Raw genomic sequence first — 27,049 nt, 5'->3', positions numbered from 1 at the left:
CATGTTTATGTTTATGAAATGATATATATTTTATATATATATACACACACACACACACTCACACACATAGAGTTTATAATGTGAAAAGTATAAAATGTATGTGTATTGTGATGTGTGTATATATACGCTATCTATATATGTAAATGTAGATATATATGTATGTATATAAATATACACTTATATTTGTATATATATAGACTTGGTAATCTACATTTCCTTCCTCAGTCCACAACCCACCCTCTCCCTGGGCCCTCTCACTTTCAAACTTAGAACTGTTCCTTCAGGCATTTACCTCACATGTTTAACAACATACATATAATTGGTCTCTTGACTCATCTGTCATGAACATTATCGCTCATCTTCTTATCATGCATGAGGAGAATTTTCGCTCTTTTACTCCTCCCTTCCCATTCCCACTCCCTTGTTAAATTGTAACCTTAGGGCTGTACTTATTGACTTAATTATTGTCTCTTAAGTCCCTGGTTCACATATTGTCTATGAATACTTGCAGGGCTTATACATAGATTGACTTACTCTGATAGTTAATTGTGTGGAGTTACTTTGAATAGATCTGACTTCATGTTGTTCCTAGTCACAGAGGGTGTAAACGACACTGTATTTTGTAATCATACATAAAATAAAAAACTGCATGAAAGTATTTATTAATAAATATATATTGAGGTTTTTAGAATTTTTTTTCACTGTTATATTCCAGGTGGACAAAGTCACTCTTGATCTAACCATTTTGCAAATGATTGCAGTAACATTGCTGGATCATATGGCACTTCTATTTTTAATTTTTTGAGAAACCTCCATACTGTTTTCCATAGTTTCTGTACCAATTTACATTTCCACCAGCAGTGCACAAGGGTTCCCTTTTCTCCATATCCTCACCAACACTTGTTATTTGCTGTCTTTTTGATAACAGCCATTCTGACAGTTTGAGGTAATATTTCATTGTGGTTTTAATGTGAATTTCCCTGATGATTAATGATGTTGAGCATACTTTATTATGCCTGTTGGCAATGTGTATGTCTTCTTTGGAAAAATGTCTGTTTAGGTCCTCTGCCCATTTTTTAATTGGGTTGTTTGTTCTTTTGATGTTGACTTGTATAACTTCTTTGTATATTTTGGACATTAGCCCCTTATCAGATATATCATTTGAGAATATCTTTTCCCATTAAGTAGGCTGCTATTTTGTTTTGTTGATAGTTTCTTTTGCTGTTCAAAAGCATTTTAGTTTGATGTAATCCCACTTGTTTATTTTTGCTTTTTTTCCCCCTTGCCTGAGGAGACATATCCAAAAAATAGTGCTAAGACAAATGTCAAAGAGTGTACTGCCTATATTTTCTTTTATAAGTTTTATGGTTTCAGGTTTACATTTAAGTCCTTAATCCATTATGAGTTTATTTTTATACATGTTGTGAAAAGTAGTCCAGTTTGATGTTTTTGCATGTAGCTGTCCAGTTTTCCCAGCACCATTTATTGAACAGGCTGTCTTTTCCTCCTTGTATATCCTTGCCTCTTTTGTTGTAGATTAATTGCCCATATAAGTGTGAGTTCATTTCTGGGCCTTCTATTGTGTTCCATTGATCTATGGGTCTGTTTTTGTACCAATACCCTATTGTTTTGATTACGGTAGCTTTATAGCATAGTTTGAAATCAGGGAGCATGATACCTCAAGACTGTTTTGGCTATTAGGGGTCTTTTGTGTTTTCATACAAATTTTAGAATTATTTGCTCTAGTTTTGTGAAAAATTCTGTAGGTACTTCGGTAGAGATTGCAATGAATGTGTAGATTGCCTTGGGAAGTATGGTCATTTTAACAATATTAATTCTTCCAATCCATGAGCATTTCTTTGTGTTGTCTTCAATTTATTTCATCAGTGTCTTATAGTTTTCTCAATATAGATATTTTACCTCCTTAGATTTATTCCTAAGAATTTTATTCTTTTAGATGCAATTTTTAAAGAAATTGTTTTCTTAACTTGGATAGTTTGTTTTTAGTTTATAGAAACAAACCAGATTTCTGTATGCTAATTTTGTATCCTACAACTTTACTGAATTCATTGATGAGTTCTAATAGTTTCTTGTGGTGTCTTCTATACTTAGTATCACATAAACTGCAAACGGTGACTGTTTAATTCTTCCTTTCCAATTTGGATTTCTTTTTATTGTCTGATTTCTGTGGCCAGGACTTCCAAACTATGTTGAATAAAAGTTGTGAGAGGAGGCATTCTTTTCTTATTCCTGATCTTAGAAGAAATGCTTTCTTTCAGCTTTTCTCCATTCAATATGATGTTAGCTGTGGCCTCTTCATACCTGGAATTATTATATTGAGGTATGCTCCCTCTATACCAACTTTGTTGAGAGTTTTTGTCATAAATGAATGCTGAATTTTGTCAAAAGCTTTTTTGTGTACCTATCAAGATATTCATATGATTTTTATTCTCCAGTTTGTTAATGTGATGTATCAGATTGATTGATTTGTGGATATTGAATCATCCTTGCAATCCCTGGGAAAAATTTCACTTGATCTTGGTGTATGATACTTTTAATGTATTGCCAAATTCAGTTTGCTAATATTTTGTTGAAGATTTTTGCCTATGTTCATCAGTGGCATAAGCCTGATCTTTTCTTGTGGTATCTTTGGTTTTGGTATCAGGGTGAAGCTGGCCTCATGGAATGTGTCCAGAAATGTTCTTTCCTCTTCAATTTTCTGAAACACTTTGAGAAGGATAGGTGTTGACTCTTCTTTAAATGTTTGAATTCACCTGTGAAGCAAAATTCCTGGAATTTTTTTGTTAGGAGCCAATTGACCCATTTCTTCTAGGTTGTCCATTTTATTGGCATATAATTGTTCATTGTAATTCCTTATGATCCTCTGTATTTCTATGGTATCAGTTGTAACTTCTCCTTTTTCATTGTGATTTTATTTATTTGGTTCCTCTCTTTTTCTTGATAAGTATGGCTAAAGATTTATCAATTTTGTTTTTCTTTTCAGAGAACGAGCTCTTTGGTTCATTTATTTATTTCTATTGTTTTTAGTCTCTATTTAATTTATTTCTGTTCAGATTTTTATGATTTCCTTCTACTTAATTTGGGTTTTGTTTGTTCTTATTCTAGTTCCTTTAGTTATAAGGATGGTTGTTTGATATTTTTCTTGTTTCTTGTTGTAGGCTTGTATTGCTATAAACTTCCCCTATGGATCTGTTTTTGCTGTGGTCCCATAGATTTTGGATAACTGTGTTTTTGTTTTCATTTGTCTCCAGGTAATTTTTCAATTTCCTCTTTGATTTCTTCAGTGACCCATTGGTTATTCAGTAGCATATTGTTTAGCCTCCACATGTTAATGTGTTTTTTCCAGTTTTGCAAATCCACTCCTGTATTTATCCAAAGAAAGAAATGATGACACTAATTTAAAAGATACAGGCACCTCTATGTTCACTGCAGCATTATGTACAATAGCCAAAATACAGAAGCTACTAAAGTGCCCACTGATAGATGAATGTATAAAGAAGATATAGTATATAAATACAATGGAATATTACTCAGCCATAAAAAGGAATGAAATTTTGCCATTTGCAACAATATGAAACAACATGGACTTAGAGAATATTATGCTAAGTGAAATAAGTCAGACAGAGAAAGACAAATACAGTATGATTCCACTTACATGTGGACTCCAAAAAACAAAACAAATGAACAAACATAACAAAACAGACACAGAGTCATAGATACAGAGAATAAACTGGTGGTTGCCAGAAGAGAGGGAGTGTAGGGAGGAGAGAAAAAGGTGAAGGATATTAAGAGATACAAATTTTCAGTTACAAAATAAGTGAGTCACAGGTATGAAATGCACAGCATGGGGAATGTAGGACTTCCCTGGTGGTGCAGTGGTTAAGAATCCACCTGCCAACACAGGGGACACAGGTTCGAGCCCTGGTCTGGGAAGATTCCACATGCCGTGGTGCAACTAAGCCCATGCACCACAACTACTGAGCCTGGGCTCTAGAGCCTGTGAGCCACAACTACTGAGCCCGCGTGCCACAACTACTGAAGCCCGCGTGCCTAGAGCCTGTGCTCCACAGCAAGAGAAGCCACCGCAATGAGAAGCTTGCGCACCGCAACCAAGAGTAGAGCCCACTTGCTGCAACTAGAGAAAGCCTGCATGCGGCAACAAAGACCCAATGCAGCCAAATAAATTAAAAAAAAATAATAATAATGTAATATCTTTGTATGGTGATAGATGGTAACTAGACTTATCATGATGATCATTTTGTTATATATAGAAATATCGATTTACTTTGTTGTGCACTAGAAACTAACATAGTATTGAAGGTCAATTATAGTTCAACAACAAACAAACAATAAAACATAGAAGAAGAGATCAGGTTTGTGGTTACCAGAGGCAGGGGGTGAGAGGAGGGGGAACTGGATACAGGTAGTCGAAAGATACAAAGTTCCAGCTGTAAGATAAATGAGTACCAGAGATGTAATGTACAACATGATAAATATAATTAACACTGCTGCATGTTATATATACATATATGAGGTAAGAGAGTAAATCCTAAGAATTCTCATCACAAGGAAAAAATGTTTTATTTTTCTTTTATTTTTTATCTCTGTGAGATGATGGAGGTTCACTGAACTTAAGTGGTAACCATTTCATGATGGATGTAAATCAAATCATTATGCACATACCTTAAATTTATGCAGTGCTGTGTGTCAATTATATCTCAATAAAACTGGAAAGAAAACATAGTAATGTATTTCCCTACAATAACATTAAAAACCAAGTGTATAATAGGATGATTTTTGAAATCTCTTATTATATTGACTATCCTGTTAACAAAAGTTCTAAAGCATCCACACATATTTGAGTGCATATTATCTGACAGATGCTTTCACTCATATTTTTCATTCAGTACTTAAAAGAGCTCTTTAAGGTTGGTGTCATCTCCGTTTTAGAGACGAAGAACCAAAGGCAAAGAGATGGTAACTAATTTCCTAAGGGCACAGTAAATCTCAGACCTAGGATTGGATGGACTTCTGTTTCCTGGACCAGTGCTTAATCCACTCCATCAGAGTTGACTTCTGTGGATTCTGCTTAAAATCCTGAGGTCATGATGACAACGTGACTCCTGTGTGAGACAGTCCAGCTTACTCCACAGAGTGGGGAGCGCAGCAAGAAACTACAAACAAAAGTGATCGCATTTTAGGCACCATGACAAGCTGATTTACCTAATCTTTCCCTGGTTACTCCACACTTTAGATGTGAAAGGGCATATGCTCAGGGTCTACTGTCAAAAGTGCTCTTTTAAAGCCATCGCACTACCCACCCAACCTCACCATAAGGGAAATGTCTTCCATTTGGTTAAAGTAACTCTGCTTCCTCTTGCCACATCCTTAGAGGCATAAGAAATGACAGCTCATATTATCAACGACAGAATAACTTAGAGGATCTACATTTACTATCTCATAACACTTCTAAAACCTCCAGGACACTATACTCCTCTTTACTTATGTCACTTCAGAGGGTTTTTTTGTTCACAAGTGCTGCTTCTTCTCGTTCCCTGACTGCCTGGATTCCATAATTTTGCCTGCCTTGGCATTCTACCCACAGTTTATTACCTTTCTACTGAGCATAAACCATGTCCCAAACACTGTGCTTAACACTGAGCGGTAATATGATAGAAGAGAAATGGATTTTTCACTCAAGAAGCTCACAGTCACATGGAAGAGGAAAGTGCACAAATAAAACACTTTTATGAAAAGTGCTAACTGTACTGACATAGGTATGGGATAACTGTGGAGGCACTGAGGTCAGCCTGGGGCCTGGCACAGAAGTTAACTAATGTTAAATCTTGCAGAACAGGTGGGCATTGGCCATGTGAAGAAGCAAGTGGTGTCTCTTCTAAAGGTAGAGACAACGGTAACCATGATGACCAGAGATGCTGGTGTTGCTGAAGATGAACAGTGAGGGCTTAGAGACAAGGTGGAGCAGGAGAGGACCCCGTTGTTAGGGATTTACCTTGTTGGTCACGGGAAACCACTGAGAGTTTCATAGGGGAAGTGGCAAGATAAGATTTGCATCATGGAACGGTCACAATGGAGGCAGATGGAAGAGACCGATTGGGTAAAAAGACTGGAATGAAACAGGAAGACCAGTCAAGAGATTGTTGTGGGTATCTACAGAGAGAGCCTGGGCTAGTGCAATAACAGCATGGGAAAGATAAGTGTTTGGATTTGGGAGATATCTAGGACAGCCTCAACATCTCAAAATTCTTATGTGTCCTTCCACAGTCCCGGACCACCGGCCCTCCCTGCTGGCCTTTGCTGACTTTGTGTTAGTGTTCAATCCATTCCTTCCAGCCTTCTCCACCCACTTGGACTGCTGGCTCCCAACCTTGTTAGAGCTGGGGCCATTTGGGGTCTAAGTCGATCCTGAATCTGTTCTGAATCATGTATATCTTGGAGTTTCTCTCAGTTTTAACGGTTCCCAATCACTTAGGTGTAATACAAAAAAATCAAAGATGCTCTCCAAACCCAAGTGTTTTTGCAAGTTTGAGCAAATTCACTTGACCACAGAGCTGAATGTGAACTGATGTGAGAACTTAGTGTAAATACTAAAATGTTCTGTCACACAAATATTAGTGAGTTTGATTATGTAGTGGTGGCCCAGACCCTTCTGGGGATATATGCTCTGTATCACCATTCTGAAAACCCCAAATCTCTGAATTTGGCGAATGGGGCTGCTAATCAGGATTTTAGACCTCTGTCTGCATTTTGCCTCATGGCTATGATGTAGAATCAATGACTGTGGCCAACGTTTTCGGTATGTACTGATATGGTTGAGTCTCTTTCTCTATTTCCCGAATTCAGTTGTGCTGTGAGTGTTCCTTTATATGCAATTTTAAAACTCCATCAAGGAAATCCACTGAGACAGCAGCTGTTCCATTTAAAATGTTCAGAAATATCTCTGCCAGTTTAAAAATATATGATTTCAAAGACCTATTTAACCTGTGCACTGATTTTTCAAAGCAACAGTTTATTCAATTAAAAAGAAACATTTAAAAACAGATAATATTTTTTGCAGTATCTTGGCAACAGGTGATTGAACCCATGCCTAGAACTAGGAGTTGAGATTTTGCCGAAAGGGCCACATACTAGTGATATCTTCCTTTTAACAAATGGGATAAATCTAATATTGTTTTGGACAAGTTGTGCTGGGTTACATCATAATATGAAATTCTGACAACAGAGCCCCACACTACAGGGAGGACAAGCTAAGAGTAAAGGTTAGGTCCTATAGAACCCCACAGCTTTTAAGAGAGAAAAGCAAATACCGTGATCTCCTTCATGCCTAAGCTTCAACTCAGGTGCCTAAAGGGAGTGTGATTAGGCAAGCTTATCCTGGGGCCCCTGGTCATTCAGAATTCAACTGACCAGCAGTGACCTCTGAGGCAGAGAGCTCTGCCCCACTCTTGATAGCCTACCCCAAACTGGAGGTTCACATAGAACTAGAAACAGTGATTCTTAACTCATTTGAGAATTTGATATAAGCCTCACTATAGAAAATTGCACCTTTGAAATATACATGCAAAATATGTGTATGACTTCTAAGGGTTTCTGCAACAGGTTAAAACCAACTTTGAATCCCAAATTGTTCACTGTGCCCTGGTAATAGATCCCCTCTGTTACATCTTGCTAACTTCCATAACCCCAGTGGAAACAGGGAGAAACAGGGTGAGTGAGGTGACTAGTTCTATGGTCCTGAGCATACGTCACAATATAACCTGCCCATTTATATGGACGAAAAGTGGAGTAAGGGTGTTGGGGTGTAAAGTCCCATTAATGTTAATTAAGGATGAAGTGAGGTTTTTTTAAAGCTGTCCTGCCCTTGGACATTTATGTGCTGATTGGTAAATGTTGGTAGATGCAGTGTTAACCACTAAGGAAAACCCCCTTTGAAAAACTAATTAAAACAACTTTTAACATACGCTCAAGAATGTCTTCAGTCAAGGCCAGTTGTCCAGCTACATTTGCAAAAAGCCCAAAGTATATAATAACAACCTAATATGTGTGCTGCAATAATGAGATGATATATGCGAAATATCTAATAGCCTGGTAACATATAGGTGCCAAGCACATTGTAGTCATTATTATCATAATTATTGGATATAATTATAATCATGTAGTGTGATGCAATTGCTAGCATAATCTCTGACTCAATTTGGGCGAAGCCGAAAGAGACCACACATTGAAACGGCAAACCATTGAAAATATTTTGTAGGTCTGTTGGAATCTCTTTCTGATCAGAGGAAATCTAGATCTCTTCCTTAGTCAGTTATCCAGCAAATATTTACTATTTTCAGATTTCTAATTTATGCCAGGCACTGTGCTAGAGGCCAGAGATTCAAAGATAAGTACACGGTGGTCTCTGCCTTCAAGAGGTATGTAATCCAGAAGGAGAAAGACACATACAAATATATGATCGCGATACTGTGTAGAAAGCGAGAGAGATGCGCCCAGAGTATTCTGAGAGCGCAAAGGAGGTCCATCTAACCTGGGTCGGCAAGGGAGGTGGCTTAGCCCAGGTTTCGTCAAAAACAGAGACTTCGGCAAAAGCCTACCTGCTAACACTCGGGAGTGCAACACAGAGAACCAGGACAGAAGTAAAATGGAAAGTCGAGGGAGAAACAAAAGATGAGGGGTGCACTGCCCATGCGGCCACAGCTTCATGACAGACGTGGATGGTTGTTCTTTTTGTCACATCATTCTGAGAGAGACCACATGAACTGCCTCTTCTCAGAACAATACATGGGGTTGCGGAGGAAGGGAGAATAATTTTTCTAATGACTTTCTTCTGTCTTCCATCTCCCACTGGTAAAAGTCGATTAACTCTTGGATTGTACCCCCTGGTTCCCTGGGCCCGCGCCCCCGGGGGCCAGTCAACCTGTTTTGGTCAGCTGGCATAGCGCACAAGGTTCCTCAGGCCATAGAGGAGACCACCAGCTACAACAACATGGCGCCAAAACTAAGGGACTAGCTCAACCTCTGGCTCAGGCTTTTTAGTCTAGAAAGTACAAACGGCCAAGACTGAGAGGGAGGGCTGACGGAGCTGCACAGATCTAGGGTAGTTAAGAGTTGCATCTGTATAGAAAGGAACGAAAGGGCTTAGTACAGATTGTCAGAAGCTGGCAGGCGTCGGGAGTTGAGAGGGAACAGAGCACTTACTAGTAAGAAATGTCATGCTCTAACAAAGGTTGAGGCAAACAGGGCTTCAGCCACAAGCACTGACTGGAGAACATATACATCTGAGAGGGAAGGAAACTTACAATGAAAAGAGCAGGTTTCTTCCTCCAACCGTATACATGATGAAAAGAATGGGGGCAGACAGAAGACCAGGAGACATTTCCTCCTGCAGAAATACCCCTGTAGCCAAAGGAAATGATTTCCCCTCCAAAGATGCAGAGCATTCTTTATCCCCTTCATCTACCTGTTCTCTCCTGCATTCATTCAGCCAACATCTATTCAGCGATGCCTGTCATAATAGGCACCTGGTGAACGGAGTGACTAGGTGGCCCTTGAGGTGCTCACGTCCAGCAGCGACACATACACAATACCTGGAGGTGAACACTCCAATAGAAATATGTAACAGTGGGAACACGGAGGAAGGGAGGGGTTACTCTTTTAAGGGAATAAGAAAATGCTCACTGCCTCAGGAAGGAGGCACATTATAAACCGAGCCTTGGGGACAAAGTTTCAGTTTGTCCTGCAGGGAAGACAGAAACAAATATCCCCATCCAGAAGGGCATCATGCACAACCAGAACTGGGAGGGGCCGTGCTCTGTGTGACTGGAGCTCGGGTCTCATGCCGAGGCAAAAAGCAGAGCGGTGGCAAACTTAGGATAATAATTCAGAGCATCTTACTTCTACTGAGATAATCTTTCTATAAACTGATGTTTCTTTCCATGTCAATCAAAAACCAGTGTCAAAGTATTCAATGCTTTTAAGGCTACCCAAACCCACAGTGGGGCTACCCAAACCCATAGTGGGGCTACCCAAAAGGAAGAGATAGAGCCTTTGCTCTTAGAATGCCACCCTGCAAGAGCTCACACCCAGACAGGCATCCCCTGGAGAACTCTTTCCCACCCCAGCTCGCCTTGGGGTCAGCGCACCAGACATGTGCTTGAAGTGGCAGCACAGCTGGCAGAAGATAACACCACCCTCTGCCTTTGATCTGCGGGCATGGTAATTGTCAGACTGTACATTTCTGCTAGTGATGAAAACACTAACAATACCCCCACCCCAACCCTTAACCCTGAACCATGAGATTGATAACATTCTCCAGAACAAGCAAGGGTATGGTCTGGAGCTTGAGCCCTGGCACTTGGAAGAAAACCCTAAATGGAGCCTCTCTGGTTTGGGGCATGACATGACGGTGGTGCTGGGGATTTGCTCCTCTGCAGGCAGATGTCACATTCAAAGGAAAGTTCTTTTACACAAGGGATCTGACAAAACCCGAGAATGTTTGCTATTAAAATCAGGCTGGCTGGCCCAGCCCAAGCACTGAGACAATCTGCCTCTATGCTGGGAAGGAAACTTGGAAGGATGTCTCTAGGCCCTGGCACAAAACAGGCTTTCTGGGCCTTGGTGACATATAGGTGCTTTGTAATGTAGCCCATTTGTTATGCTGTTTCAATATGTATACGCTGGGTATGGAAAGCTAATATCTGGAACAATAAGGTAATCCTATATGCTTTTTCAATGAAAAACACCAGGATAGGGTGACTTGCTGCCAGAGTTCTGCCATTCTGGCTTAATTCTGTCTTTCAGTTATGTGATATCTCTGAAGGCATACTTTGTTAAAACTGCGTGGAGAAAATGAGCCACAAACAATATCCACTCCATCTTTTAGAATCAGGAGGCCAATTAAACATAGTTTCATTTGAAACTCAAAGAAACAGCCAGGGAAGCAAACTTCTCAGCTGTCTGGCCCCCACTCCCAGTGGCCCGCTGCACTGTCTCTAAAAGATGGTTAAGTGTGGCAAACGTGGGGAAAGAGGTGAGTGAGGAGAAGAGAGCTATGCTTTCCCAAATATTTTGAAAAGCGCTTCACAGGAGGGAGACATCAAGATCCTTTGGCATGTTAGAGGCAGAGCAGCTTCCTGGGGGCCATGATTTTTGGCAATATGTTCCACTGGTGTGGAACAAATAGTTAAAATCAAAAATAAAGTTGGTAGGGGTGGGACTGCAGGGAATGGGGCTAGTGAATCTATAGATAAGCAGGTGTCAGCAGAGTTCTGGAGATACGAGACCTCGCTCCCCGTGAAGCGCTGCCAGCCTGAGAGCGGGAGTGCCAGCCGGGCTCCAGCAGGCAGCGCTTCCTTGCTCACGGGCTTTCTGCTCCTGCCCGCCTCTGCTCCCTGGGGAGAGGCGGCATGGCTAATGGAAAGAGCCCAGACATTGAAGTTGGGAAGCCCTGATTTTACATCCTGGCCCTGGGTGTATTCACATTGGGGTGAATTATTTATCCACCCTGACCTTCCAGTTCCTTGATGAAAATTTGAATAATGGTCTTAAACGGACAGGGTTGCGCTAAGAAATCAAAGTACTGTAATGTATAAAATTGCCAAGCACAGTGTCTGATATAAACTGGGATGCCACCAATAGGCAGCTGCCTCAAGATGCATGATGGCCCCTAAAGAAATAATCATCTTAAAAACATGCAAGGGCTTCCCTGGTGGCGCAGTGGTTGAGAATCCGCCTGCCAATGCAGGGGACGCGGGTTCGTGCCCCGGTCCGGGAAGATCCCACATGCCGCGCGGAGCGGCTGGGCCCGTGAGCCATGGCCGCTGAGCCTGCGCGTCCGGAGCCTGTGCTCCGCGACGGGAGAGGCCACAACAGTGAGAGGCCAGCGTACCATTAAAAAAAAAAAACAAACATGCAAGATGAAGCCCTACCAGATACCTAACAAACAGGACTCCACTGACATTTCTCCGACCCTTGATGGCCCCAGTGGCTGCAGGAGGACCTGGTTCCCTCAGTTTAGTTCCTTAGGCCCACCACCTACTCCACCTCCTCTGAGAAGCCTTCACTGATTCTCTAGGACAGAAAGCTTTGTGAGCCTCTTCTGTACGCCCAGTGTCACAGAACATGTTGCACTTCATTATGATTTCGTGTATCCTTGTCTGTTTCCTCCACCAGCCTGTGAGCTCCCTGGGAATCACGTCTTATTTATCTCTGTATCCTCCCCTCGCTGCGTGGGTAACATAGAGCGATACAGAATAAGCATTTCCAACATAACTGACGAATGAATGAGTGTATGAATAGATGAATAAGTGAATAGGATTAAATGAATAACTATTTCCTTCATCTCCGAGCTAAAAGTTCAGCCAGATGTCTGAGTCATGAACAGATTTCCCCAGTCTTGTCACTAACCATGAAAACACAGGCAGGGAAGCCCTCAGTAAACCACATCTCAAAGAAACGATAGTTTCTGAGCTCCTTTTCTCTGGGTAAACGTCTGTCTGTGGAACCATGGAGTCGTGAAAACCACTGTCAGACTCAGAGAGGAGCTCACTGCCTGAGGGTGGGTGAATTGAAATTGTTTAGCAGCCAGAGCTTCCTCACTGGAGCAGGTGTCTTCTTCCTTTGTTTAAATGTTTCCAGCATCATTTACTTGGGACTTTCACAGGCTGCTTCTGTCTCAGACGAAAGCATGATTCAGAGCCACCCTTGCATTTGTTGGCCCAGTTACATTCCCAAGAAGACAATTTTTCAGAAGAAACATCAAGGCCCATATATACTTGGAGGCAGCAAAAAGCACACACCCAAATGACAACTATGGCTGCTGTGTCCACAGAGGCATCCGTATCATCTTCCTTCCGGTCTCGGGAGAGCTCAGTAACAGACCAGGCTGTCCTGTTCTCTTGTTCACATTATATTAAACCCTCACTCCATCCATCTCTGAGGGCAGCCCTGATCAACAAGACATGGAAGTCTGGGAAGACACACACCTACGTTGGAGGTGTGGATTGAAAACGGGAGTGGGTAAGAACAGAGGACATGAAATACCAGAGGCATTTCAATCACAGAAGCTATTTTTGCCTTGTTAGACAAATAAACATCAGGAAATGGAGAATCACAAGACGTCTTCAGACCACTGCTCAATCTTTCCTCTATCAAACCTTTACTGAGCCTGAAGTGGTTTGAGTGTCCACGCATGGCTATGGAGCTGCTTGCATCAGGTCCTGGAGAATCAGGATTCCCACACGCTCTGTTGGGGACTGACAGAGGGCCCAACAAGTAAGTAAATGCCCCTTTCATCCCACGTTAATTCACAAGATACTTAGTATAACTTTAGATTTTTGACTAAATGGGTTTGCGAATATTTTACCCCATTTTAGACACGCTTACTCTCCAGTAATTGGCAGCGCCCAACAATTCTTTAAGTCCCTGAAGGGGCAGAACCTTCCGGTCCAAGATTGCTCTCAAAACAACTGAGAGCAAACCAGATGGTACTCTCTCTGTAGGCAGGCTGGTTTCTAAAGAGACAGGCGATGCTGACTTCAATTTCTTTTCCCAGCTCACCAGTTGGGTAACTCCCTCCTCCTCCAAAGGAGTGAAGGGTAGAGAGGGCTGGAGTGTTACACTGGCTAAAAGTCCCTCTGTATACAAACATAGGAACTCCCCTCTTTTGATATGACTAATGCTCACATATAGCTTCTCTGTGACCTGCTGCTCCCCCAGGAAGAGAAGAGCTAGTCCTACTCTGTTAGTTAGACTTCAGCATAATCATGATGAAGTAACAGTCCATGGAGATTCCACTTGCTATTGGAGAAAATCCACAAAAACCAAATTAACCAGAATTCAGGCGCGTGTTCTCTCTCCGTGGGACCTGGGACCTTGTACTCTATTCCCTTACAGGAGAAAAAAAGTAATCACAACAGAGTTGATTAATACCTGAAATTTACTCAGAATCGTAACAGCTATTTCTGGTCTGCGCCAACAAACATTTGCCTAATTTCGCAGAACTTCTGCAGCTGAAATTATATGCCATGAGATATGATAATTAAAATAATTGTACTGTAAGAATGGACCTAACACAGACTTAAGGATGTTTCTTAGAAACCACTTACTAAGGCTGGATAATTAACAGACGTTTCACATATATGCTCAATGCTTAATATGAAATGTATGGAATTTATTATTTATAACAAAGGTTAATTTAAAGAATTAATTACTAATTACTCAAAAATTTTCCATTTTCCAAGCATTATAGCTAGCCTGGCTTTCACTGCATTGTCATTTAAAACAAATAAAACTGAGTCTTGATTTCTGTCAGTTAAATAAATATATTCTGTTGAAGCTTAAATTATCATCCATCTTAGCAAAAGGGTTATATGTTATATTAGCAGTCAGTGACTGATTAGTTATTTATTCTCTTAAAGAGTAACTGAAGGAGATTAATATTCTGATAAGCTTGTCACTGATTTCTGAAGAATGCCTGGCTTTCTTTCATCACTGGAACTATAATGTGTCAGACATAAATTCCATTACAGTTACAATTAGTACTAATGCCTCCCAAATTATATTTAATGGAAAGGTCATCATTTTAACTACAAATAATTTCTTTCTTAAAAGTTCTAAATGGATTTCCATGAAAAAAATCATAGTTAAATTAATGTTGCAGAAAGAACAGCAAGTAAATCAGAAAGACATAAGTTGAAAAAAAAGACATATATTTTGCTTATTTTTCCAGCTGGATTACATTTTTCACTCATGTTCTGCCAGTATGGGTTTTTAGGTGATAGTGGGAGAGGGATGGGGAGGAGGTGAAGAGAGAAAGAAAGAGAAAACGGGACCTCATGCTGGCTAGGTACTAGGTATGTTTCAGACACAGTGCAAGATGATTAAACATTGCTTCTTCCAATTCTTACAATAACCCTGAAGTGGACCTGTTTCCTACTTTACAGAGTAGCAAAAAGAGTCTCCTAGAGGTTGAATCCCGTAGGCAATTTCACTCCCTCAGGGTATGAGGAAGTGAAAATTAAACCTAGGCTTGTCCAGCTCCAAACCTCCCACCCCCATAGACAGCGGTTGTTGCTTCCCGTTCTTCTGGGTAATGACAGCTGCTGGCAAGAGCTCCACATTCCCACCAGCACCATGGGTAAAGGCCTGACCTAGATTATGCTGAGGTAAGTGGTGGAGAGACTAAGTCTGCCCTGTGGTACTTAGAGTCCCTCTCTGACTTTTCTGTAAGCTGAGTTCCCCTATGCATTTCTTCTCCGACATTTCTGAAAGCATCAATGACTATAAAGGTATATGAGACAAATAAGATAATAACTGAGCCAGTATTTTGACACGAGGATTATAGTGCTTCTTAACATGGAAACAGCATGTTGTGAAATGACCATGTTTTAAAATGACCATGAGATTTAGAATTAAAAGACCCAAGTTTTAAGTCGTGAGAAGCTAGACATAAATTAACAACAAACAAAAGACCTATTTCCTATAAATTTCAACACACACTCACACACACACACACGTACACACTGATCCCTATGTGAGATAGAGTTTACTTGGATAAACTATTTAGAAATAAGAACACATTGAGCGCCTCTCACTGGTTATGTGACCTTGCGCAAGCCACTCTGAGCCTCAGTTTCCTCATCTATAAGTAGGAAGATTGGATTACATCAGTGGGTCTCAAAGTGGGAACTTGTTAGAAATGTAGCTTCTTGGGCCACATCCTAGAACCACTACAGGAGGTCATCTACATGGGTCCGCATTAAGTTCTAAAAGGTTCTATGTCCAATAATAAATGCAACCCCTTCCCATTGCACTTTGCACATCATTTTAGTACACACTATTCATTGTGAACAACAAACACTCACTTAGCATTAACTACGTGTCTAGTGGAGGCATCCTTTGATACACAGAGCCTCAGCCCCTATGCCTTGAGAAGTTCACTGTCTCCTGAGAAGAAAAAGGCGAGTCAACAGAAAACCAGTCATGATAAGTGCAGTATTGTGGTAATCCCAGGGGCAATGGAAAGACAGAAGAGGGAGCAGTGACTCAGAACGGAGGAGCTTTAACTCAGGTAGGGGATGGGGAAGGGCGAGGGAGGGAAGAACTCAGGTTATAAAGAGAAGGCTTCTGGGAGAGGGGAACTCTTCTGCGTATTAAGTCCAATGCGAAAAGTATTAATTTACATATTTTACAGGGGAAAGGGAAGATCACAGCAAAACGTCCAGGTTCACACAACTACTGAGTGAAAGAGATGAAATTTAAAGGCAGATCTTTGGACTCAGAACTCCTATTTTATTCGATTCTGTGCTTCTACGGTTCTTGTAGTAAAGCAACTGTTAGGGGACGATGGAGCCCACCCCCTCATTCCCCCCACCCGCAGGAATAAAGTACAATCTCTGTAGGTCTGGAGGCAGGGGGAGGAGTCCTTCAGCAGTCAGTGAGGCAGCAGTGGCAGAGAGCTGCGGCCCAGGCAGTCACCAGTGAGCCTATTAAATGTATCAGATGTCATCGGTACCTCCTTTATCCTTCTCACTTTGGACCTCACAGGCTGATAAGAAGGGGAAAGCGTTATAACCCAGAAGTAAAACTGTTGCATGATTATAACCCTGACAGCCTCCCTCTAATGAGCTTCCCTGCAGATAGGGAGAGGGGAGAGTGCTTTGATCTCCAGGAGCAGGAGGCTGAAAGGACCACTGTTTGGAGCAAAGCCTTCTGATGGGGTCCAGTCTTCCAGTAATCAAAGTAAAGCTACCATCTGAGCCATTTGTGAACCGCAGATAAGATTAGCTGCTCATTTGATAGATCAGCTACCACCATCAATGGAGGCTAATTGTATCTGAAATATGACCAGGGGAGTGTCAGCTCCTGGAGACAAGCATTTCCTTCATCCTGAGTTTGAAGCTGGGACAACATTTTGCGTTTGAAAACTTGAGTTAAATGTTAATGCGTGCAGCATTTTTCTCCTTTTTCCCCTAGCCATGAGAGAAGAGGAAACGTGGGGTCCTTTGAATTAGACATCAATCTGTACTTATATTTTTACAAAGATTCTGCATCGTGGTGTCAGAGAATACGTCCTTTTTGGGCACAAGACTGTAGGTCCAGGAATATTTGCACCATGGAATTCTTTCATAGCTTCAGAGCTAAAAATGGAAAGTGCTCCAGCTTTAGAAAATCGTGTCCAGGAAGACAGGCTTTGAAATTCTAGAGTGTTGTGTGCTGTAGGAAAAGAAGGGATGATTGGTCGGTTGGAATTTGAAGACATTTATATGGGTAGCATTTTGCCTCAGAGGCTGATGTGACTGACAGCTTTACTTTCCTCGAATTTATTCCCATGTCAGTAGAACTTGAGCTTGAAATGAATCACGATTAGGCAACTTGGACGGCTCCGACGCTTTGGCAGATGAAGAAAGCCCATCGTTCCACTCCACATCCGCTGAAGTTGGGTCTTTGCTACTAAAGATATCATCCGTTCTTTTGTATTCTCCAGGCACAAGAACATTTGATTTCTCGTCCTCTGTGAACATTTCTGTCTGTGATTGTAAGCCATTTTAACTTTCCTCTTTTACTAAGGGGAGAACACAAATCCCCCACTCCCATCTCACCAAGCTGCAGCTCAGCCTGCTCTATTTCCAGCCTCATCCACTATAGCTCTTAAATTGCTAGGTTGTCCCCAGGTCCAGGCGGCTAGTAAAAGCTGCCTGAAAATGGCAAGGTATATGAGAAGCACCTCATTATGGCTCCCAAAATACACAGACCCAGAATAGCCTTGTGAGGTTGGGGTAAGAAAAGAATGAGGGGACCAAGAACAGAAACCCTGTCTCCCACCCTGTGTAAGAGCTCGAGGAAAGTTCTGTTACATTCTCACAAACTCTCAAGCTCCGATGGCTTGGAAGGGACCACCTTCATGGACTTTCTCCTACTTCCCGGGTTGGGTTGACACCCTGTCCTGTCAGCATCTGACATCTCAGGTTTAGAAACTATCTTAACCTTGTAGAAGATGGTGACCATGGTGACAATGCTCCAGTGGGACCTCTAGGTTCGGGTCTCAGAACCACAGAACATTACAGGTAGAAGAGCCTTTATAATGAATAGTACCCTTAAAATGCACCAGGCACTGTGCAACGCATTTTCACTCCATAACTCATTTAATCCTCATCAATAACTTCAGAGGGAGTTACAGTTATTATTTCTGCTTTAAAGAGGAAGAAACTAAGACTCAGAAAAGTTAATCATATTGTCCCAGGAACACAGCTAGTAAGTGGCAGAGCTGGCATATGAAATCAGATTTGTTTGACTGATGGCAAAATCTTCACTTTTTAATACTGTGAAATACATCACTTGGGTTATTCCAACCTTTTTTTTTTAATGGTTTGCAACAAAAAATTTGACTAACCCACTTTAGCACAGCTAGGAGCATCTTTGAAATACAGATGTGCAAGCACTTTTCTCAAATCACATTAATCATGGGATACTTGGAACTAGAACCCAGGACTCAACTCCCAGGCCGTTTCCCTGCTTTCTCTGTATTTGTTCCAAAGCATAAGGTGGATCCACTCTGCATCTGGCACACGTTGGGATGATGCCAACAGAGGATGCCAGGAAAAAGCCCTTCTACATCCAAGAGGACTACACAAAAAATTGAGAATCAAGTGCAAATTTCTGATCACTAATGATGACGCATGAGCTAGCTTTCTAGAATATTCCATGATTCAGAGTTGCACTTTCTTCAAGGATTCTAGATGGCTAAGGATTGCCTACTTGACCCAGTTCCTAACTCCACGTGTTAAAATCCTGAGGTTTGAGGATCATAGTGCTTTACTAGGTCTTGTCTGGACCTCAGCAAATGGGGTGTGAAATCAGGGAGGCAACTGAGATACAGTAAAAGAGAATTTGTGACTGCCAAGTTCTGTGACATCAGGCCTCAGGAATTAAGATGGGCAGGAAGTGCTCTGAGATCAGGGACAGACAGGTCCTTTCCTGCAGAACTGTGGGTGAAGACTATTTGCCACAGGTGGGGAACATTAGCCACCATTTGAAGAGCTTCTTTAGGCCTCCTGTCAACAACCACACCATGACTCTGCTACAAGCATCTTAGGTTGCTACAGGGAATCAGGGTGTTTTCTTTCTTGACCTCACTCACACTTTCCCAGTTTTTATTTTCCCATGTAGTTTTACCTCATGTCTTGGAGAAGCATCTTTAGCCATTCCTAACATTTTGAGCATGATTTAATTCAGTTCAGCAGTGCTTGCTGAGCGGGCTCTGTGCTGGATATGCAGGGAAGAATGTGGAGCCCATCTCCAGGCATCACGGGAGCACACCTGGCGGTCAGCCTTGCCCGCGAATTAAATTTCCCCAGGATTCCAAATAGGAATGGAGGATCATTCCACACTGCCTTGGAAGTCAGGAGGCCTGAGTTCCTTCTAATCTGACCTCAGTCAGCTGTCTCACTTTGAGCAAATCCTGGTTTTCTTCTCTGGAACTCACTTTCTACACTTTAAAATGAGGAGACCCTATGGGTCTTACTCTAAGTCTGTATGATTCTAAATCTTTGCACATTGTCTCCAGGGAACATTCTGAAAGAGGCTGATTCTCAGTAGGCACGGAAAGGATGAGTACAGAGGGACATTTGATGAAACACCTGACCACTACTCTTCAAATGTATCAAGGTCATAGAAGACAAGAAGGACCAAGAAACTGTCACAGATTTGAGGAGACCAAGGAGGCACGACATCTAAATACAATGTGTGGGAGCCTGATGGGATCCTGGAACAGAAAAGGGATGTTAGTGGAAAAACTGGGGAAGTGTGTAAGTCTATAGTTAATAGTATTGTGACAGTGTCAATTTATGTTTTGATATCATAGTTATATAAGACGTTAGCATTAGAGGAAATTGGGTAAAGAGTATATGGAAACATTCTATAATGTCTTGCAAATCTTTTCTAAATAAAAAATTATCGCCATATAAAAAATTAAAGATAATTAAAAACATGGGTATATATTTTCCCAGAAAGTGGGACTGTAAACTTCTCAAGGCCAGGGGTCTTCTTTTCTCTTTCTGTGTGTTCTTTAGCACCTAGCATAGAGGTATACGGCCGTATTCTTATTGAAATCAAGTTGGCCAAAAATTATTCATAACCAAATTTTAACCTGGAATAGAGCAACGTATAACCTTGTCACTGTTTTAAGAAGTTAGTATTGCAGTTGTGGTATTTCTACAACTAAAACCCAAAAAAACTCCGGAAAAATGCCATCGTTTCCTGGCACCAAGGAAAAGAAATCTTTCCACATTCAAGTCAGATAGCCGGACTGATTTAGGAAAATAAAAAGGAAAGAAAGAAAAAGTAACAACACAAAAGATCAAGTGGCTCCTTTAAAAAAAAAAAAACCCATCATCTTTGCTATTTGGACTGAGCCAGAAGCTCCAGATAACAGAAACCACTAAAGAAAAAAAAGAACAAAAAACCCTCGGGGCTTTCAATTTGTTTTTCATAATAAATGAATTGCCCCCACCAAAATGCAGCCTTGAGGAGTTAATTAAACAGCTGCCCCCATGGCTGATTCTGAGATGTTAGGAGGCCCATGACAGGCTGCTAAACAAATGGGGCAATAAAGGTGTGGGCTGTTTGGCTTGATTGAAGAGCTTGAGTTTTTCACCCTTTAGTCTCTAAACCATCTGGAAGTGAGTTCATGGAATGTGGGATGGCAGTCTCTCTGCTCTTATCTACTGATAAGATTCTCAGCCTCAAACACGTGTACTAGAAAAGCAGGGAACAAATATTTTAGACCTTAAACAACTTGCAAATCCCTTTAAAGTTCATGTTGTGCTATAGCACAGAGGGAAGTACACTCATCTCACATTTTGTCTCCACTGAATGAATCTAGGGTTTTTGATGTCAAAATGAGCCAAGACGGAAAAGTTGATCTAAAGGAAAACTGTGCTTTGGTTTTGATTCGTGAGTTTCACCCGCTTTCTCTGAGTCTCCACAAATTTTAGGCTGTAGAGGTCAGGCTTCTGAGAGTTGCCCTAAGATGAAACTGCCATGCAAAAGATGTTTTAGCAAAGAATTTGAGGATAAGGACCAATATCTTTCCATGTGTACAACTGTTGTTCAAGTTGAATCGTAAAAAACAAAATATCTGAGGATGGCCTACAACTTCACTGACAGAGGGTTCAGGTGTCTGATGACAGAAATGTTTGGCTGCTGGGAATGAAAGAAATATGGAGATTGTTCTTTTTGCTTTTAAAGTCTAAAAGTGAAAGATTATAAGTAGTGTGTATAGCTGTTGTGATAGGCATGTGTCTGGTGGGTATATGAGATTGTATGTGGGTGTGAGTGTAAAATTAAATTTAGACTAAACATAGTCAGGAAAAAACATAATTAGGTGAGGCTAGTAACATCTTGGGTGAGACGTACACACACACATACACATAAGAACTGAAGGGATGCAGTAGCCTCCAAAAAGCTTTCAGAATTCTACCATTTTAATCATTCATTCAGTCCCCTATTTTTGACCTCCTAGTATGTTCTAGGCACTAAGTGGACCTTAGGAATATAAAGTCAGGTGATACATTTAAACCTTGTTCTCAAAGATTGTGCAATCTACTGAAATAGACAGACGTACAGCTGTGGGACACATTTATAGGACAGAGTGATAAGGGCCACCATAAAGGCAAATTCAGATTGCCCTGTAGGGCCAGACACAGGGTGGCAGTGAACAGAGAAGATACCTAACGTGTCATTTGTTTTTCTAAACAAAAGATGTTTCTCCCTTTCCTGACTCATCCCACCTCAGACTGATCTTTAAACTCAAAGAAATACTAAGGCTTTAATATTTGTTTGTGGATCTAGAAAAACACAATAGCACTCTTGATCAGAATGTTTCTTCTCTCTGGTCTCAAAAATCTCAAGTGTAAGCTGTTTGAATGACTGGTAAAATTATTTTTAAAAGAATAAGAAAATCACCATTGAATTTCATTTACTCACTCAAATGTTTTGTTTTGTTTTTTTTTTTTTTTTTTGCGGTACGCGGGCCTCTCACTGCTGTGGCCTCTCGCATTGCGGAGCACAGGCTCAGCGGCCATGGTTCACGGGCCCAGCCGCTCCGCGGCATGTGGGATCTTCCCGGACCGGGGCACGAACCGGCATCCCCTGCATCGGCAGGCGGACTTTCAACCACTTCACCACCAGGGAAGCCCTCAAATGTTTTAAAAAGTGCTGATTCTGGTGCCCATGCCAGAGAGTTCAGCACCTTTTTCTTAACTCTTTCAAAAGGGGCCACTGGTGTTAATTTCTTATAAAGCTTAATTGTTTTCGTAGTGAAAAAGTGATCCTACTTCCCTTTCTTGACAAAAAGCAAAGTGATAATTTTATCTATACAATCTCACTAGAGTCAGAGAAGTTGTCTAAAGGCATTATGACTAATTGCAAAGTAACACAAAGATAATGATGGTCTATTGGACAAAATGATTTCAAACATCTTAGCTCTGGTCAAACAAAATCAATCGAATTACTTTATGCATAGCTGTGATATTAATATAATGCTCTTGTGAAACGAACAATAGGCAAATAAACCTACAAATACAGCAGCCATGACAGATCAGCTGTGATAAACTTTTGTTGAAATCAATGGTTCCCTTGAAAATATCACAGCTCTTTAAGGGCCCTATGTCTGTACTCACACATAGAACTCAACTGACTTTGTCCTTTGAATTTATAATTTTTTATATTATATACTTAAAATACCCTCAGAATACCCAAAATGGATATTCTAAGTTCCCTCTACAGTTCTTCAAATATGAATTCTTTTGATTTTACCAAGTGTGCTCCTGGGTTTAGTTTCTCTGGCTAAATGAGGAAAAAGGCTTCTGCTTCCAGAGGTCAAGCATTATCTTGATTTAGCAGGTTGGGCCCCTGAATCACTGCTATGCTCAGTAGCAAAGAATGCAGGCTGGGGAGGATTAATTACCAAAGCCAGTAATCCTGACTCCAACCTCCAAAAATATGGGGAAGTCCAAAAAAAATCTTGAAAGTGATTTGCAACATTCTGTTCAGATCAGCCTCATGAGTAATGTCACTCTGACACCTCTTACCCATGTAAACATAATTATCGCAGACACATCAGATATACCTTCTGAACCTTCTCCTTTTCACCCTAAGGCTCAATTTTCCCTCCTCTGAAAGAAGATCAACATAGTTGTAGTAATAGCTTCTTCCTCTGTCTTTCATGAAACAAATATCCTCAAAGTGTAAGGATGCTGGTAGCCTGTTTTATGACAAGTTGCGTGACTCCCACAGGCGTGGGCAAAAAATTAATTATGTACTTTGGTCTCGAGCCCAGGGGATGTAGACTCTCTTGGCAAAATCTGGTAAGCCAGACCAAACCCTGCAATTCCTGTCATTTCACATCAGCGAAATCTCTGTTTACTAGGAAGTAACTAGAGAGAAAATTCCCGGTTGACCATTAAAACTCCTAAACAGATACCGCTTTCATTTACTTTGATCTGGGCTCAGTCAGCTCAAATTTTTCCACAAGATCACATGTCTGCTGTATCACAGGATTAATTCTGTGCATGAAAATATGCACAGCTGAGGTTATTCATCAATTGAACTTAAATAAAAGGCATCACTGAATTATATATATAAATATTTACATATATATACAATGCATACACATATCTAGGTATCTATATCTGTATCTATATCTAGACACACAAAACCACGCCACCTAGTAGAGTGTGATATTGTCTAAGCAAGGGTCCTAGGTTCAGAATGCTAAAAGTACCTTAATATATCCCTTCCATCAATAAAAGTTCAATACAATTATTGGGAAATTTAGTAGCAAATGAGGGAGAACAGCATCTCACAATAAATGGTACAAACAAGTTTTACTTAAAATTTGGAACCTAATACCATATGCTAATGGCTGGGCATAAATACAATTAAAACACAAGTAACTAAGAATAAAATATATCTTGCTGATACAGCAAGAAATGTAATTGTCCAGGGATGCTAAAATCCCAAAGTTTATTACACACACGTACCCAATATGTGTCACGTGGTGGATTCTTTTCCATCACAACACACTGTCAGGGATTTTTAAAAATAATACTGTACCGAAGGAGGGGCTTAACGAACTTAACAGATTTGGAGACTTACATCCACATCCACTGTGTCCAGCTCAAGGTTTGGAAGGAGGCACATCCTGAGACTTGAGAGAAAAGAAGGCAATTCTGATGGCTTCATACTTGCTTTGCTGGACCTGTAAAGGCATCTGGAAATTAACATTGCATAACTGATAAGCCAAGTACATGCTGCTTCTCCTTTGAGCCAGTATTTACGTACCTAAGCTTACATTTTATCTGTCATTCCCTTGGACAAGGTAAAGTGGAAAGGTAGGTTTGTTCTAGAACCCCAAGGGAGTCAGAGCACAGTGAGTAGTGCGAGGTGTGTCAGGTCACCTGGCTCTAAGTGTTATGCTCAAAGCTAAAGTCCTTTCTCTTAAGGAGCTTATATTGGGAAAGAGGCACAGAGAAAGACAATAAACACATAAACCAGTAGGTAAGTGAATGGTATTTAAGTGGCAATAAGTACTTGAAGATAAAGAAGGTATTTCCATGAGGAAGCAGAAGGGACCTCTCTAACTAGAATGATCTCATTGTGGACGTAACTTCTAAGCAAATCCTTTATCCAAACAGAAGAAATAGCAAATGCAAAGACCCTGAGGTAGGAGAAAAGTTATCAGGGCACAGAAAAAAGTCCAATTTGGCTTCAAAGATTGAGATGTTTGAAACATGATGGCTGTAGGCAGAATTCTAAGATGGCCCCCAAGATTTCTCACAGAAAGTAATCTTTTCCGCTGTATTCCTTCATATTCCCTTTTTTGTCCACGATGCATGAGACAGCCAGAAGAAAGTTCATCTGGATTTTTTTCCCATGCATCTAAATATATTTAGATTATTTCCAATTGTTTTCTTCATTGCTGTTTTTACTTTGTATTTATTTGCTTGTTAAAAAATGTATACAGATTTGTTTCTTTTAATGAGATTTGGTTCTTCCCTCCTCCTTGTATTTACTAAGTGGGCAATAATTCACAGGCTGAGTCTGAGAATGGGTTAATCCCTTTGCAGTCTGGGTATAACTGAGTTTCCGCCCTTGGTTCAAATGCTAAGTGAACCTGCATAACCAGCTTCAGGTGCAGTTTAATCTCTAGGCCACTGTTTATTTGTTAAAGGCCTTGATGTGCACTCCTGTAGGTCAAAAGGCACAGAAATGAGGGGTGGCAGAGAGGTCAGACCCTGGGGAACTGTGGAAACAGCCAGGACTCCAGTAGACTTGGCCATTAGCTCCCTGTGTGGCCTGGGACAGGCCCCAAAGCTCCCTAAGCTTCAGTTTCTACATTTTTACATGAGGTCCATGGCCCAGAGAATCCCTGAAGGCCTCCACCTCCCCCACCCTGATATCTTACCCAGGAGACAGTGAACTCTGGGGAGAGGGGCCAATCCAACTTATAGAAAGAATTACTGCTGCCTGATCTCACTTCATATTTCCTGAAGAGCAGTTCTTAATATTTGTTGAATATTTACTGGGTGGGGTTCTTTGTTAATTACCTTAGTACATTTTCACATTTAATCTTCACAAAACTCTGTGGAATACTTACTATTACTCTACTAAATTTTAGATAATAAAATTTAAACTGAGTTAAGGAATTTCATCAAATGACACAATTAGAAAGCAGCAAAGCTAGATCACTTCAGGTTTTATACATACCATGTTTTAATGTTTTAGCTCTATTCCAACTGCTAAAATACAAATTAAAAGCAATGCTCAATTACATAGGATCTTAAAATAATGTAAATGGCATAGATGTAATGCCAACTGGGTACCAAACACTACACTAGATGCTTTACATAATTTTCTCTGCAAAGGATATATTTCTATTCCCCATTTCTTGCTAAAGAAACTAGGACATGGAGAGTTTAAGTAATTTAGCCAAAGTCCCACATCAAAACTGTGATGAGGCAGAGCTGCTGGTCTGTCTGACTACAAAGCTCATTCTCTTCCACAGCATCTTGTGGCTTCTACATGACAGAGATCACTGGGGAATGGGATCACGTGTTACAAAGTAAGGCAAAGACACATGGTGGGCAGAGCGTGGACACAGAGCTGAGGGTAGAGCAAAGGGATGGCTTTTTATGAAGAAAAAAATGAAGGTGTGAGACACCAGTTAGAATAGCCATCATCAGAAAATCTACAAACAACAAATGCTGCAGAGGGTGTGGAGAAAAGGGAGTCCTCTTGCACTGTTGGTGGGAATGTAAATTGATACAGCCACTGTAGAGAACAGTATGCAGGTTCCTTAAAAAACTAAAAATAGAATTACCATATGACCCAGCAATCCCACTACTGGGCATATACCCTGAGAAGACCATAATTCAAAAAGACACATGCCCTATCAAATTACCAGTGGCATTTTTTACAGAACTAGAACCAAAAAATTGTAAAATTTGTATGGAGACACAAAAGACCCTGAATAGCCAAAGCAGTCAGGAAAAAAATGCAGCTGGAGGAATAAGACTCCCTGACTTCAGACTATACCACAAAGCTACAGTAATCAAGACAATATGGTACTGGCACAAAAACAGAAATATAGATCCATGGAACAGGGTAGAAAGCCCAGAGACAAACCCACGCCCCTATGGTCAACTAATCTATGACAAAGCAGGCAAAGATATACAGTGAAGAAAAGACAGTCTCTTCAATAAGTGGTGCTGGGAAAACTGGACAGCTACACGTAAAAGAATGAAATTAGAACACTCCCAAACACCATACACTAAAGTAAACTCAAAATGGATTAGAGACCTAAATGTAAGACCAGACACTATAAAACTCTTAGAGGAAAACATAGGAAGAACACTCTTTGACATAAATCACAGCAAGATCTTTTTTGACCCACTTCCTAGAGTAATGGAAATAAAACCAAAAATAAACAAATGGGACCTAATGAAAC

General features: G+C 40.8%; 1 long non-coding RNA gene across 1 annotated transcript in view; it reads right to left on the bottom strand.

The window, feature by feature from the left end:
• The window catches only part of LOC114487305 (uncharacterized), a 410,173-nt gene that overhangs the window by 142,205 nt on the left and 240,919 nt on the right, over positions 1 to 27,049 (bottom strand). Inside the window, exon 3 of the long non-coding RNA XR_003682277.2 lies at positions 24,199 to 24,301. This is a non-coding gene — a long non-coding RNA (uncharacterized lncRNA). The remainder of the gene's footprint in view (positions 1 to 24,198; positions 24,302 to 27,049) is intronic.

Source organism: Physeter macrocephalus, chromosome 12, assembly GCF_002837175.3.
Source record: "Physeter macrocephalus isolate SW-GA chromosome 12, ASM283717v5, whole genome shotgun sequence".
Lineage (NCBI taxonomy): Eukaryota > Metazoa > Chordata > Mammalia > Artiodactyla > Physeteridae > Physeter > Physeter macrocephalus.
Note: the sequence above shows the minus strand (reverse complement) of the source record. Positions and strands in the feature narration are given on the sequence as shown.